General features: G+C 31.9%; 1 protein-coding gene across 1 annotated transcript in view; it reads right to left on the bottom strand.

Annotated features, from left to right (window-relative positions):
- Positions 1–12,290, bottom strand: part of LOC127703157 (cytochrome P450 10-like) — a 46,193-nt gene extending 33,903 nt beyond the window's left edge. The window contains exon 1 of the mRNA XM_052207680.1: positions 12,249–12,290. The gene's annotated coding sequence lies outside the window, so the exon portion shown is untranslated. The remainder of the gene's footprint in view (positions 1–12,248) is intronic.
- Positions 12,291–13,348: the final 1,058 nt, after the last annotated feature.

Raw genomic sequence — 13,348 nt, 5'->3', positions numbered from 1 at the left:
AATGAAATTTAATTTAAAATTTAAAATTAGCTTTTAATCTGTAACGGTTAAGTTTTATTATTTCAAGGCTGCTAATCATATTGGTCCAATTGTTCAAATTGACGTCAGCTACAATAATTATTGGTTAACCTGTAAGACTTGTCAATTATTCCAGACTGCTGATTGTGACCATACTCCATAGGATATTAAAACGATTACATTTATGAATGAAGTATGCTAAAATACTTTAAAAATAATAACGAATTCGTTAAAATGATCCAAGTTACAGTAATATATATTAAATAATATAGAAATATTGTGTCTTTACAAGATTTTTTGGAATATAGTATCTATGAGAAACGAGTTTGTATTAAGATTTTGATGTCGGAGAGTAAAGAAGTGGGAGAAGATACCCCACAAACTCCGAACATTCATCGATTCCGTTCCGGAACTATTTTCCTTTACTACTACAACTATTGTAGAGTAGTATGCGGATCGGAGCTGGAACTGACGGGGAGTTTGAACACCAAAGACCATGAAAATAAATCGAAGAAAAACAGACAACGCAATGGCATAGAAACGAACCATCAAAAGACAAATTACAATCCACGAAACACAGAAAACTAAAGGTAAAGTCACTGGAACATCCTAAAAACTGGTGGTGAACCCCAAAAATTGCTCAGCTGCCAGGATTGGGTTGCTTGAAACTTTTATCCACTGGATAACTGTTAACTAGTGAATAAAGCATGTTGAAATCAGTGTACTGATAACTTATCCATCGGTCACTGATTTGAGCAACCAAGTCCAGCTGCAGCAGGCTGTGTTAACAAAAAAAACTTAAGACTAAAATTAATCGTAAATAGATATAAGAAGATGTGGTATGAGTGCCAATGAGATAACTCTCCATCCAAGTCACAATTTGTAAAAGTAAACCATTATAGGTCGAAGTACGGCCTTCAACATGGAGCCTTGGCTCACACCGAACAGCAAGCTATAAAGGGCCCCAAAAATTACTAGTGTAAAACCATTCAAACAGGAAAACCAACGGTCTTATCTATATAAAAAACGAGAAACGAGAAACACATATGAACCACATCAACAAACGACAGCCACTGAACATGGTTCCTGACTTAGGACAGGTGAACAAATTCAACAGGTTTAAACGTTTTAATAGGCGCCAACCTTCACCCTACCCTGAAACAATAGTGTAAGATCACAACATAGAAAGACACACTATAAAATATCAATTGAAATGGCTTAACTCAATCAAAAGACATATTAACAAAAACAAGTGAACATACACTGAACGAATAAATTTTATCTATGACACAATGTAAATACAAAATTATTAAACAAGGGAGTTAGATGTAAAACAATGTCAGAATAACAACCATAACCAAATAAAAATAACGTACACAGGTTAATAAAAATAATTTTGTTGTAAGGTATACATGGAGTACGGAAATATTTTCTTATTACAAAATAAATAATTTTGTTGTTCATAGTACGAGAACAGAAGTGAAAATTTATCGTCATACCGAACAATTATCAAAGGTGGTATATATTAAAAATAGTGAAACGAGATATAACACTATTAAGTAAACATTAAATAACAAAAATGCATTACAAATTGTATCAACAGGTCAAATTAACACGAAAGTACGATTTGAGAGTACTCGCAGTTACTGAAAGCTAGTTAAAAGCCAAAAAACAATTAATAATAAAAAATCATGCATCAGAGACTTAATTTAGAATTAATCGTAAGCATACTGAATAGTTCATGACTTTCAATCAATTTTATTCGTAGGTGTTTTTGTGGAATGCAGGCAATGAATTGTCCGGAAGAGTAAGTTATTCTATGTATTAACTCATGTTATGTTTTATGTAATGGAATAAATAGAAACTTAAATTACTTAATGGAATGGCAATAGCTAGATTATTTTACGACATAAAGAGTTCAAGCTGTGTACAAACTTATGTTAAGTTCAATAGTCTATAAAGTTGTGAAATGATAAAAAAATTATTGTACCGATGAATTATGGTTTACAAATTCATGGGCCCTGACAATTTCTTTTTCATGACGTCTTGACCTATTTTAGGTCCCGATATATTACAAATGTAATTTCGATACTTTCTGACTCTTCAGGACCGCAAAGTTTCGAATGATATTGAAAGACCTGCAAATTTCGTTTCAAAAGCTTTTCACCAATTTTTAATACACTTTTAAAAAAGAGAGAAAAGATATCAAGGGGTCAATCGAAAATCATAAGTCCAATAAAAATATGCAGACATGGCCAAAAATAAAAACGATGAAAGAACAAACAATAATAACAAAAGTTAGTCAAAATACAAATCTGAAGGTCCTTAGATATTTATTTTACCATTTACGTTGCTGATTATATTTGATTGATTGTTGGTGGGACCACCGACCTTCGGCAGTAAAACGGACAATTCAAGTCATCTAAGATTGGAGTCGAACATACCTGCCACGTGCAGGATTCGAACTAACAACCTCAATGTTGACAGGCTAGTGATACAGTAGATTAACGACTTAAACCACTCGACCAACGAGGTCCCCTTTATATGTGATCTATCATACAAAACATGGCAAATCTAACGGCATATGTACTCAATTACAACTAGATACAAAAGACACATCACATTACTATAGATGTATTTTCGTATAATTTTCATTACAAAAGAAAATTTTCACTTTTCCTCAGATTTGTTTTGACCTTGTTTTTAAAAGTAAGAGCAAAATCGATATTTATATGCGATCAATGAAATAAATAAATAAGAATGCAATTTAAACCAACACGATTTCCTATTTATTATACGTAATGCTAAATATTATCTTCAGTTATTTACATTAACACCAACAAAAAGAGTGTTTGGGTAGCCTATATGACCTGTCATATTTTGCACAATTTGTAATTTATTCCAGATACGTAACATTGCGCACATCCTAGTTTTACCATAAAATACGCATGGATTACTTAAAAAATATATAAAAATATATATTTACCCTAAAAGGGATTTGTAGTAATAATTATGTTAAACACTCTGAATAATTCCTGTTGATCAGCAGTGCATTTTCACTATTTCAATATATGAATATTTTCATTTCAAACACATCATGATTCCAGTTTGCCCTTTTTTTTTAGAAATCTATCTGAATCAAATCTTAGTGTCTTTCACTAAGTATTCAGTCTTTTAAACATGCATTGCTTTTGTGTTCTTTAAAATGGAATAAATAGAACCTGAATGGTCTTTGACACGAAATAAATAGAACCTGAATGATCTTTGGAACGGAATAGATTTAACCTGAATGGTTTTTGGCACGGAATAAATGAAATCTGAAATTGGTCTTTGGAACGAAAAAGATGGAACCTGAATGGTCTATTTTCATGTCGGGGCCTTTTATAGCCCACTATACTTCATTGTTGAAGGCCGTACGGTTGCCTATAATTGCTCTCATCCATTTCATTCGAACTCGGGTGGATAGTTGTCTCATTGGCAATCATAACACATCTCCTTATTGTTATTTTGGAATGGAATAAATAGAACCTGTATGGTCTCTGGCAGGAAATAAATAGAACCTGAATGGTCTCTGGCAGGAAATAAATAGAACCTGAATGGTCTTTGGAACGGAATAAATAGAATCTGAATGGTCTTTGGAATGAAATAAATAAAACCTGAATGGTCTTTGGAACGGAAGAAATAGAACCTAAATGGTTTTTGATACGGAATAAATAGAACCTGAATGATCTTTGACACGGGATAAACAGAACCTGCATGTTCTATGACATGGAATAAATAGAACCTGAATGGTCTTTGGAATAGAATAAATAGAATCAGAATGGTCTTTGGAACGGAATAAATAGAACCTGAATGGTCTTTGACACGGAATAAATATAACCTGAATGGTCTTTGACATAGAATAAATAGAACCTGAATGGTTTTTGACACGCAATAAATAGAACCTGAATGTTCTTTGACATGGAATAAATAGATCCTTAATGGTCTTTGACACGGAGTTAATAGAACCTTAATGGTCTTTGACATGGAATAAATAGAACTTGAATGGTCTTTGACATGGAATAAATAGAACCTTAATGGTCTTTGACACGGAATAAATAGAACCTGAATAGTTTTTGGCACGGAATTAATAGAACCTGAATGGTCTTTGGAACGGAATAAATAGAACCTGAATGGTCTTTGACATGGAATAAATAGAACCTGAATGGTCTTTGACACGGATTAAATAGAAGCTGAATAGTCTTTGACACGGAATAAATAGAACCTGAATGGTCTTTGACGTTGAATAAATAGAACCTTAATGGTCTTTGACACGGAATAAATAGAACCTGATAAATAGAACGTAAATGGTCCTTGACACGGAATAAATAGAACCTGAATGGTTTTCGGCACGGAATAAATAGAACCTGAATGGTTTTTGGCACGGAATAAATAGAACCTAAATGGTCTTTGAACGGAATAAATAGAATCTGAATGGTCTTTGACACGGGTTAAATAGAAGCTGAATAGTAGTTGACACGGAATTAATAGAACCTGAATGGTCTTTGGCACGGAATAAGTAGAACCTGAACGGTCTTTGGCACTGAATGAATAGAACCTGAATGGTCTTTGACACGGAATAAATAGAACCTGAATGGTATTTGACATGGAATAAATAAAACCTGAATGGTCTTTGACACGGAATAAATAAAACCTGAAGGGTCTTTGACATGGAATAAATAGAACCTGAATAGTCTTTGACAGGGAATAAATAGAACCTTAATGGTTTTGGCACGGAATAAATAGAACCTGAAAGGTCATTGACTCGGAATAAATAGAACCTGAATAGTCTTTGACATGGAATAAATAGAACCTGAATGGTCTTTGACACGGAATAAATAGAACCTGAATGGGCTTTGACACGGATTAAATAGAACCTGCATAGTCTTTGACACGGAATAAATAGAACCTGAATGGTCTTTGGAACCGATAAATTAGAACTAAATGGATTTACAGTATGGTATAAGTCAGAGTATTAAAAGCTATATAATTAAGTGCTTATTTCATACGACTTAATCTTAACAAGGTGTGCACAAACAAATATTTCTGAAAAGTTTTTATGATGCATGCACGAAATTTGTCAAAGTTAACGTATAAAAGTAGGTTTTAAAAAAATAATTGATCTCCACTGATTTTTTTTACAGGACTTCCTGGAGCATTAATTGAAATATGTACTCCTTGATATTTCATCAATATCGGAGACTCCTATTGGATATCCTAAATCATTTTATGATCCCGTAAACATCCGGATATCCTCAGTATTTTCGAGCTATTCTTAATGTTAAATTTGTTGCGAACCTTAAGATAAATGTGAAGGACACGATTTAATAACGGAATAAAGATGTCACACTATGTCAATTTCAAAAACATTAATCGTCATCTTTGTGAAAAAGGAGGGTCTGGATGGAGTTTACAGAATAGAGGATATTGGCCAAATAAAATAATGAATAGAGAAATGAGCCAAAAAAGAATAAAGAATAAATTGATTGACTGTTGATTGCTTTACGCCACAACAGCACAAAAAGGCTATAACGCGGCGAGATAAATAGAGAATAATGAGGTGCAAAAGTATAAAGAATAATTGTGGAAAATAAAAGAATTAGGTAATATAATACTGATTAAAGAAATGAACGATTTACAGAATAAACAAATCATATAATTACATAAAAATGTAATAGTAAAATCTTTTTTTATGAGTATTTAACAGAATAAGCGTTAGTTTAAAAGATAAAGGAAAATGCCCTAAAAATTTAAAGAATACAGAAATTAGGGACCCCCAATCCAGACCCTCATAAAGTGTAGTTACATGTCCTAGTATCTGTTTTAAGGATGTGCAAACTCTCTTCAAACTGTATTATACTCTTTATTAAAGGAGGGATCAAAGGGGTGGTGTTCTTGTTGGTGGTTTTCGTAGTATTTGCATGTTTTTGTGTCTTAGTACTTTGGTGTTAGTATCAGAAACATTGTAGTATCTGTTTCATTTATGAACGACTTGACCAGAAGCTATAAAGACCTTTCAGTAAATTAAAAGCTAACTAAATACAAGGTCATGTTTTTCTCTGACTGTTTATGACGTCTTTACACCAAATCCTTGGATGTTGGATGTGTACGGATTGATAATTTAGTCTTAGATGCATGATTTTTTTTATTAGTTGTTAGTGGCTTTGAACTAGCTGTCAGTAACTGCGAGTACTCTCAGATCTGTACTGACTGTGCGGTATGGGCTTTGTTCATTGTTGAAGGCCGTACGGTGACCTATAGTTGTTAATTTCTGTGTCATTTGGTCTCTTGTGGAGAGTTGTCTCATCGGCAATCATACCACATCTTTTTTATAAATATTATTGTTATATACATATGAACATTCATGGATCTACTATCTGTCGGTACCTGTATCTTGGCATTGCACAAGGTCATGTTTTTCTCTGACTGTTTATGACGTCTTTACACTAAATCCATTGGATGTTGGATGTGTAATGATTGATAATTTAGTCTTAGATGCATGATTTTTTAATAAGTTGTTATTGGCTTTGAACTAGCTGTCAGTAACTGCGAGTACTCTCAGATCTGTGCTTAGTGTCTTTTTGTTGTTGGGATGTACAAGTACCCGGCCACGTCCACTCTGTGTTTTTGTTAGATGTATTTCTATTTGTATCCATCTGATGAGTTAAGCCTTTTTCAACTGATTTTTATAGTTCTTTCTTATGTTGTACCGTTACACCACTGTTCCAGGTTGGGGGAGGGTTGGCGCCTTCAAACTTATTTAACCCCGCTACATTCTGTATGTATGTGCCTGTCCCAAGTCCGGAGCCTGTAATTCAGTGGTTGTCGTTTGTTGATGTGTTACATATTTGTTTTTCGTTACTCTTTTTGTACATAAATTAGGCCGTTAGTTTTCTCGTTTGTATTGTTTTACATTTGTCTTTTCGGGGCCTTTTATAGCTAACTATGCGGTATGGGCTTTGTTCATTGTTGAAGGCCGTACGGTGACCTATAGTTGTTAATTTCTGTGTCATTTGGTCTCTTGTGAAGAGTTGTCTCATTGGCAATCATACCACATCCTCTTTTTTATATTTCCATACGGTTTGGGTGCCTGCTTATCGTTAAAGTCCGTATGTTGTCGTTTTTAATCTGTTCGGTTTATCTTTTAATAAGTTTTATACTTATCTAATTCATTTGGTCATATAAACGTCAGAAACAAAAGGTTTTGGTTACCCTGAATGACCTGTTCAATTTTTTGCTATATCATTCAAATATGTTTGGGGATATCCGATTATAACTATAGAATTAACAACAATTTATAAATATGGTTTGTCTGAAATGCATTTCAAGATTAACCTACATCAGGAACACTCTTATTCAAGATTTGAAAGCCAACAATGTATAAATACTTGACCCCAAATCCACCTAAGGTCAACTTTGCCAAATGAGTTGGATCTTTAGTTTCTTTGTAATTTCTAAATTCATTAATTGAGAATAGGCATATAGAAACCATGTCAGTAAGGAAGCACTGACTACTGAACTGATGATACCATCGGGACTAGCACTCTACCAGCAGTGGTATCAACCCATTGCTTGACAATGAAAACAACACTTTATAAAGATTTGGCCGAGGCGCTATTCTAGATTACCTACCAGGAACTCTCAAACCACAAAATCCGGAATCCAACATTGTATATTAATTAAATTCTCGAGCAGCTGTCTCACCACAGAATATAAATTGAATACATTTTTAATAAAGTATGTATCATAATGATATATATTTCATATAAAAGTACAGGTTCATTTCGAACGTGACAAAAGTTTAGCGCACAATATTAGCCGGTATTCCACTCAGTGTGTTTAAGTTCATGAGGTCAACATAATGTTCTTGTTCTTTTCGGGTAGCAAATTTTACAAAACATTTTAAAAGGTTATTGCACAAATTCAGGATGTGTTAAATTATTTTATGTCTAACAATATTCAAGAGGGCATCAATTTCGCTTTTACAATCCAGAATATTTTTTTAACCCTTAAAATTCTTGGAACAGCCCCATTCCACGTATGACTATTTATAAGGTTATACATGTGTGTTTTACAAATGCTTATACCAAGTCAGGAATATGATGTTGTTTTTCATTCGTTACGCTGGTTGATATACTCGAGCGTTTGATTTTGTCACGTTTTATGGATTTCTCCCTTTTTGAATGTACCTTGCAGTTAGGTATTTCCTTAACACATATTTTACATTTTAGATAATTATCCATTTTTCGATATCTGGACTTTCACGAATATTTTTTGAGGTACTGGAATATTTTTGTTGTAAATATCAAACTTATGTTCATGTGTATTACAACACAGATAGATACCAAACACAAGCAAACGTAAGCGCAAACATATTGATATTGGTGTTTCTATAAATAGCTTTCATATTCTTGTGGAAAAAAAACAACGACAAGACAAAAAGCAATGTTCATATACAATAACAAACAGGTCAATGTTAGAGAAAGGAGACACCTATGGGTGAATCAAAATTCTTAAGTTGAAGAGAACCGAAAAAAATAAGGCAAAAAATGTAAAACAACGAAAAGACAATCATCAGTCTACAAATACTACATAAAAAACTAAAGACATGAAAAAATGCATCTGAAAACGAGTTATAATACAATTGGTATTAACATAAGACATGATAAACAGTACAATTTCAATATTTAAGCTTCATCATATCTTTTCAAGACTATACTTTGTTTTTCATAGATTTTTTTTATTTAACCTTAATGAGGTTCTGGATTGGTTTTACAAAAGAGATGAATAATGGGCCAAATCTACACGAAAATGGACCCAAAATATAAAGAATTGTGAAAAATAGGGCAAACAATTAAAGAATTGAGAAAAAATAAAGAATAGAGAATATTGGGGCGCTAAAATATATAGAAACATGGGAAAAAATAAAGAATAGAGAATATTGGTGCGCTAAAATATATAGAAACATGGGAAAAATAAAGAATTATAGAGAATATTGGGGCGCTAAAATATAAAGAATAATGGGAAAAAATATATAGAATAGAGAAAAATTACCTAAACAATTAATTATACAGAAATGAAGGACCCCAACCAGTCCCTCTCTCATTATTCTTAGTTCAAAATTAAATCTAGCTTTTTATATACATAAACTTTTGCATTACACCGTCGGAGAGTTGTCTCATTGACAATCATACCACATCTTCTTATTTTTAAATAAAATAATCTCGGTTTAAATTACATATTGTTATAGTATTAGCGAGTTCATTTTAGGAATACTAAACAGTCCATTACATAATACACACGGTGTAATCTGATTTCATATCAAGATGTTTACAGGCAAATGTGCGGAATACGATTTAATTTAGAATAGAAAGGTTATAACTATATGGGAGATAGTACTTGATAAACTTGAATCTCCACTGTTCTATTACAGGACTTTTCAAATATTTCAGGGCCTCCATATTTTGATTCCAGTACCTCCTAATTTTTAAATGATCTCTATCAATTGAGTGTAAGGGGTTCACCAGCATTATAGAACCCAATTTCAAGTTTCAATTTAAGATTTTGGATACCCCTATTCACGGTTAGCTCGTTAATTCTCTTATAAGAAATAATTTATGGGAGGGTCCACTTACTTTTTCGACGTTTTCTAAGCAGTAAAAGGATGACCAAGACCATAACGACTGTCAACCCAAGAATTCGAAAAACCATTCACCGATGCAGGATGGTAATAATATGACGTCAGTCCTTGATCAATAATGTTTTGGGGTATAATGATATGAATTTTCAATTGGTGGATAAAAGTCTCATTGGCATTCATACCACATATCCTTATTTTTATATAATAATATTAAAACTATGTGAATTTATGCTTAATTCATATTCAATTTTTCATTCCCATTAACTTGCTCCTTCGGTTATACTTTTTTTGCCACAGACTTCCTTCTTTATTGACAGATTCAATATAACGATGTTCAGAGTCTAATTTCAACCATGAGTATCATATAGTATTATACATATTCTATAAGGAGATCCGTGCAGGCGTAAGTATGAAGGACATAAAAATATTCATTTATAAAGCAGCGTACTACGACACAGTTATTGGAACAGGATGGTAGGTTGTTGACGAAAATGGCAGACACCAGATCTTTTTTTTTTTAAATTTCAGTTAAAATGAATTTTAAAAATATAATAAAAAAGTATCATGATTTAAACGACCATCGTTCGTGTTTATACAAAACCTCTGATAGATTATACCTTAGAGATATTCTGGTCATAAAGGTTTACGTCACAGACAGAAACTCAATCATAAAAGAATATTTTTTTATGATGTGTTTTTTACATGTTTTTTTTTTAATATTTTCATATTGCAATAGCTTGTATTCATCTTGCTTATATCCTCTTCTTAAATAATGAAAACAACGCGTTATGAATTTCATGCGTCCGAAGCGCTGAAATGATGATTGTGACACCTTTTTCTTTCTCAAAATATATGAGTGTATACTTTTCAAATACAGAATAGTCATTGTGGTTGTTATTAGAACGTTAACATTGAAAATTAAAAAGTTTCAGTAAAAAAACTTATTTATCTTATTTTACGGGTAACGGTAACGCAGTAAGCAAACTACACGAAAATAACTGGTAGTTGGGAGAATTTGGTTGAAATAGAGCATCGTGTTTGACAAAAACATTTTTTCCTATGGCAAATCGAACGTCTGTTACGATATCTTTCCAACCAGTCAGAAATGTGATCGGACAAAGGAAGACAATGACAGCGGAAGTAGTATGAATAAATCCCGAAACCGGTGGTAATGACGGAAAGGACATCTGTGAAACAGTTTGTGTTCCGAATTATTCCCCAACTAATCCAAAATGAATAATCATTACCAGAAATAACAAACTACAGTTTTCATAACCTTATGGTAGCAAGCCATATTTATTGGTTTGATCTGGAAGACGAAAAAGCGACACACAAAAAAACATGTATCCTCATATTGTATTATAATAGATAGCAGTCATGAAGTATTTGTGCATAATCTATGCAGACCTAATTAAGCCTAAATTTAAATATCAAGTAATCAAATATATTGATATAGTGTGCAAAGGGATATCTGATATATGCCCTTGATATCATCTCCTGTTTTCTTTTAATTAATTGTATTTATAAACTACACCATGAGTAAAATTTAGTACACCAGACGAGCGTTTGGCCTACAAAAGACTTATCATTGACGCTCGAATAAAAAAGTTGAGCAGGCCAAATAAAGTACGAAGTTGAAGAGCTTTGAGGACCCGAAATTCCGAAAGGTTTTGCCAAATACAGCTTAGGTAATCTATTCCTGGGGTAGAGCATCCTTAGTATTATTCAAAGTTTTGTAAACATATTTTATAATTATGACCATATCAATGATAATTCATGTTAACACATAATTGTTGACTACTGGGCTGGTGATACCCTTCTTATATAAGAATTTATTTATTATTTGCAGAGACAATGCACCAGTTATTTGAAACAAACATGGAAGTAATATAGTCAACATAGCAGTTCAAGATATAACATATTGATAAGTCCTACATAAATATTTTTGGAAAATAATATAGAGTATCGATGACTATCAAAAGTAATGATTAATTCGGCGCCGTCTTAGCCACTTGACGCAAGATGTTTAAACCACAGCTGGTCGTAAAGTACCTATCACCAACGGTTAAGATTAAGATCAGCAATAAAAGCTTGTTCATTTTGGCGTATTGGTTTTCATATACATATCGCATCATTATCGTTTTCTCGAACACATCAAATCATTTTTAAATGTGCTAAATAAGACAGTCAGTCAAAGGTATATTGATTCTCAAAATATTGATATAGATCTGTAAGTTTGTATTATTGGCAAATAAAACAAAAATAAAAATACAGAGTCGAAAGCATCAATTAATTGCAAAAAACTTATAAAAAAATCATATAAAACGTTAAACTAGACTATAGCTGTTAAACGTTTCAGGTAAATATATACTAATATGGAAAATAAGTGCCAACGCTTACAGGATTCGAAATAAAAACTGAGGAAAAAAAATGAGTTTACTGTTTACATCTTTAAAACGTTTTATTGAAATTGTTTAATGACTTTAAGCTATTTATTTATTCTTTAATTGATACACAATGATTTTTTATAAAAAAAATGTACAAAACTTACCTTTAACTTTGTTTGATGTTACAAATCGTTTAGATTGGAACGTTTTCACCGAGTATTTGAATTTTTGAAAAGTTACCGCACGTTTTTATGCTAAAATGTTGCCGAGTTACATTATTGTGTTTTCGCTTGGGGTAACATGTACTCCTACGTCGATGATATACTTTCATTAATGAATGCACAATAATACATCGATTATTAAACTCCCACACGGGGCGAGTGCATAAAATATAGTTATCATGAATACATATTGCTGATGTTATACGCATTTTGCTTTGACGATTAACTTAACATCAGTTTATATAGCTATAGAAAACATAATACAAGAAATTCGAAATATCGGAGTGTGAATTTAACTATTCAATTTTAATACAATGATTCTTTCAAACTCACTGACAATACATGTTCAATGCATGAAAGAAACACGATTAATTGTATCTTATATATCTCATAATTATTCTGTTTCAAATTATTGATGTAAAGTAAAGTTTTCTTATCCAGTCTTTGGAATGAAAATAATCCAAACTAACTAAGAAAATAATAATTTCAAGTTATATAACTACTTTTTGGCTTGTTTTTCATTTTTTTTTTTTATGTACTTAGAATTAATTACAATTATATGAAATAGAATGAGAAACAAGCAAAAAATATTCATTAATATTATTTTAAAAAGAGCTATAACACCCTTAGTTCTAGTAACCGTTGTCAAGATAAATTCGACCGATTGACATGTACATGTAGTATGATATAGCTATGATAATATGTATCCCCTAATTTGACACACAGAAATATTGTACTAAAAAAACTATTAGTATATAACTTAGAAGCAATGATTGATTTGAGTCTTTTTCCATGACCTTTGCAGACGCAGACATATGTAATGGTCAGAAGAATAATTTTTTCATAGATTTTGTTTCCATTAATACCACTGTTCTTACTTATATTGTATATTTACTCCATGCTATGGAGAATTGATAAGATAATACTAAAGAATAGAAAGTTAAAAGTAGGAATACTAAAATAATAGATCCTAATACTTTATTTGTTGATTTTTACATAAAAAAGAATATATAAGGTAGGCCTTTTGTTTGAAAATTTAAAAC

The sequence above is a fragment of the Mytilus californianus genome, unplaced genomic scaffold (genome assembly GCF_021869535.1).
Source record: "Mytilus californianus isolate M0D057914Y unplaced genomic scaffold, xbMytCali1.0.p SCAF_5, whole genome shotgun sequence".
NCBI classification, from domain to species: domain Eukaryota; kingdom Metazoa; phylum Mollusca; class Bivalvia; order Mytilida; family Mytilidae; genus Mytilus; species Mytilus californianus.
This window is presented reverse-complemented; position numbering and strand designations above follow the sequence as displayed.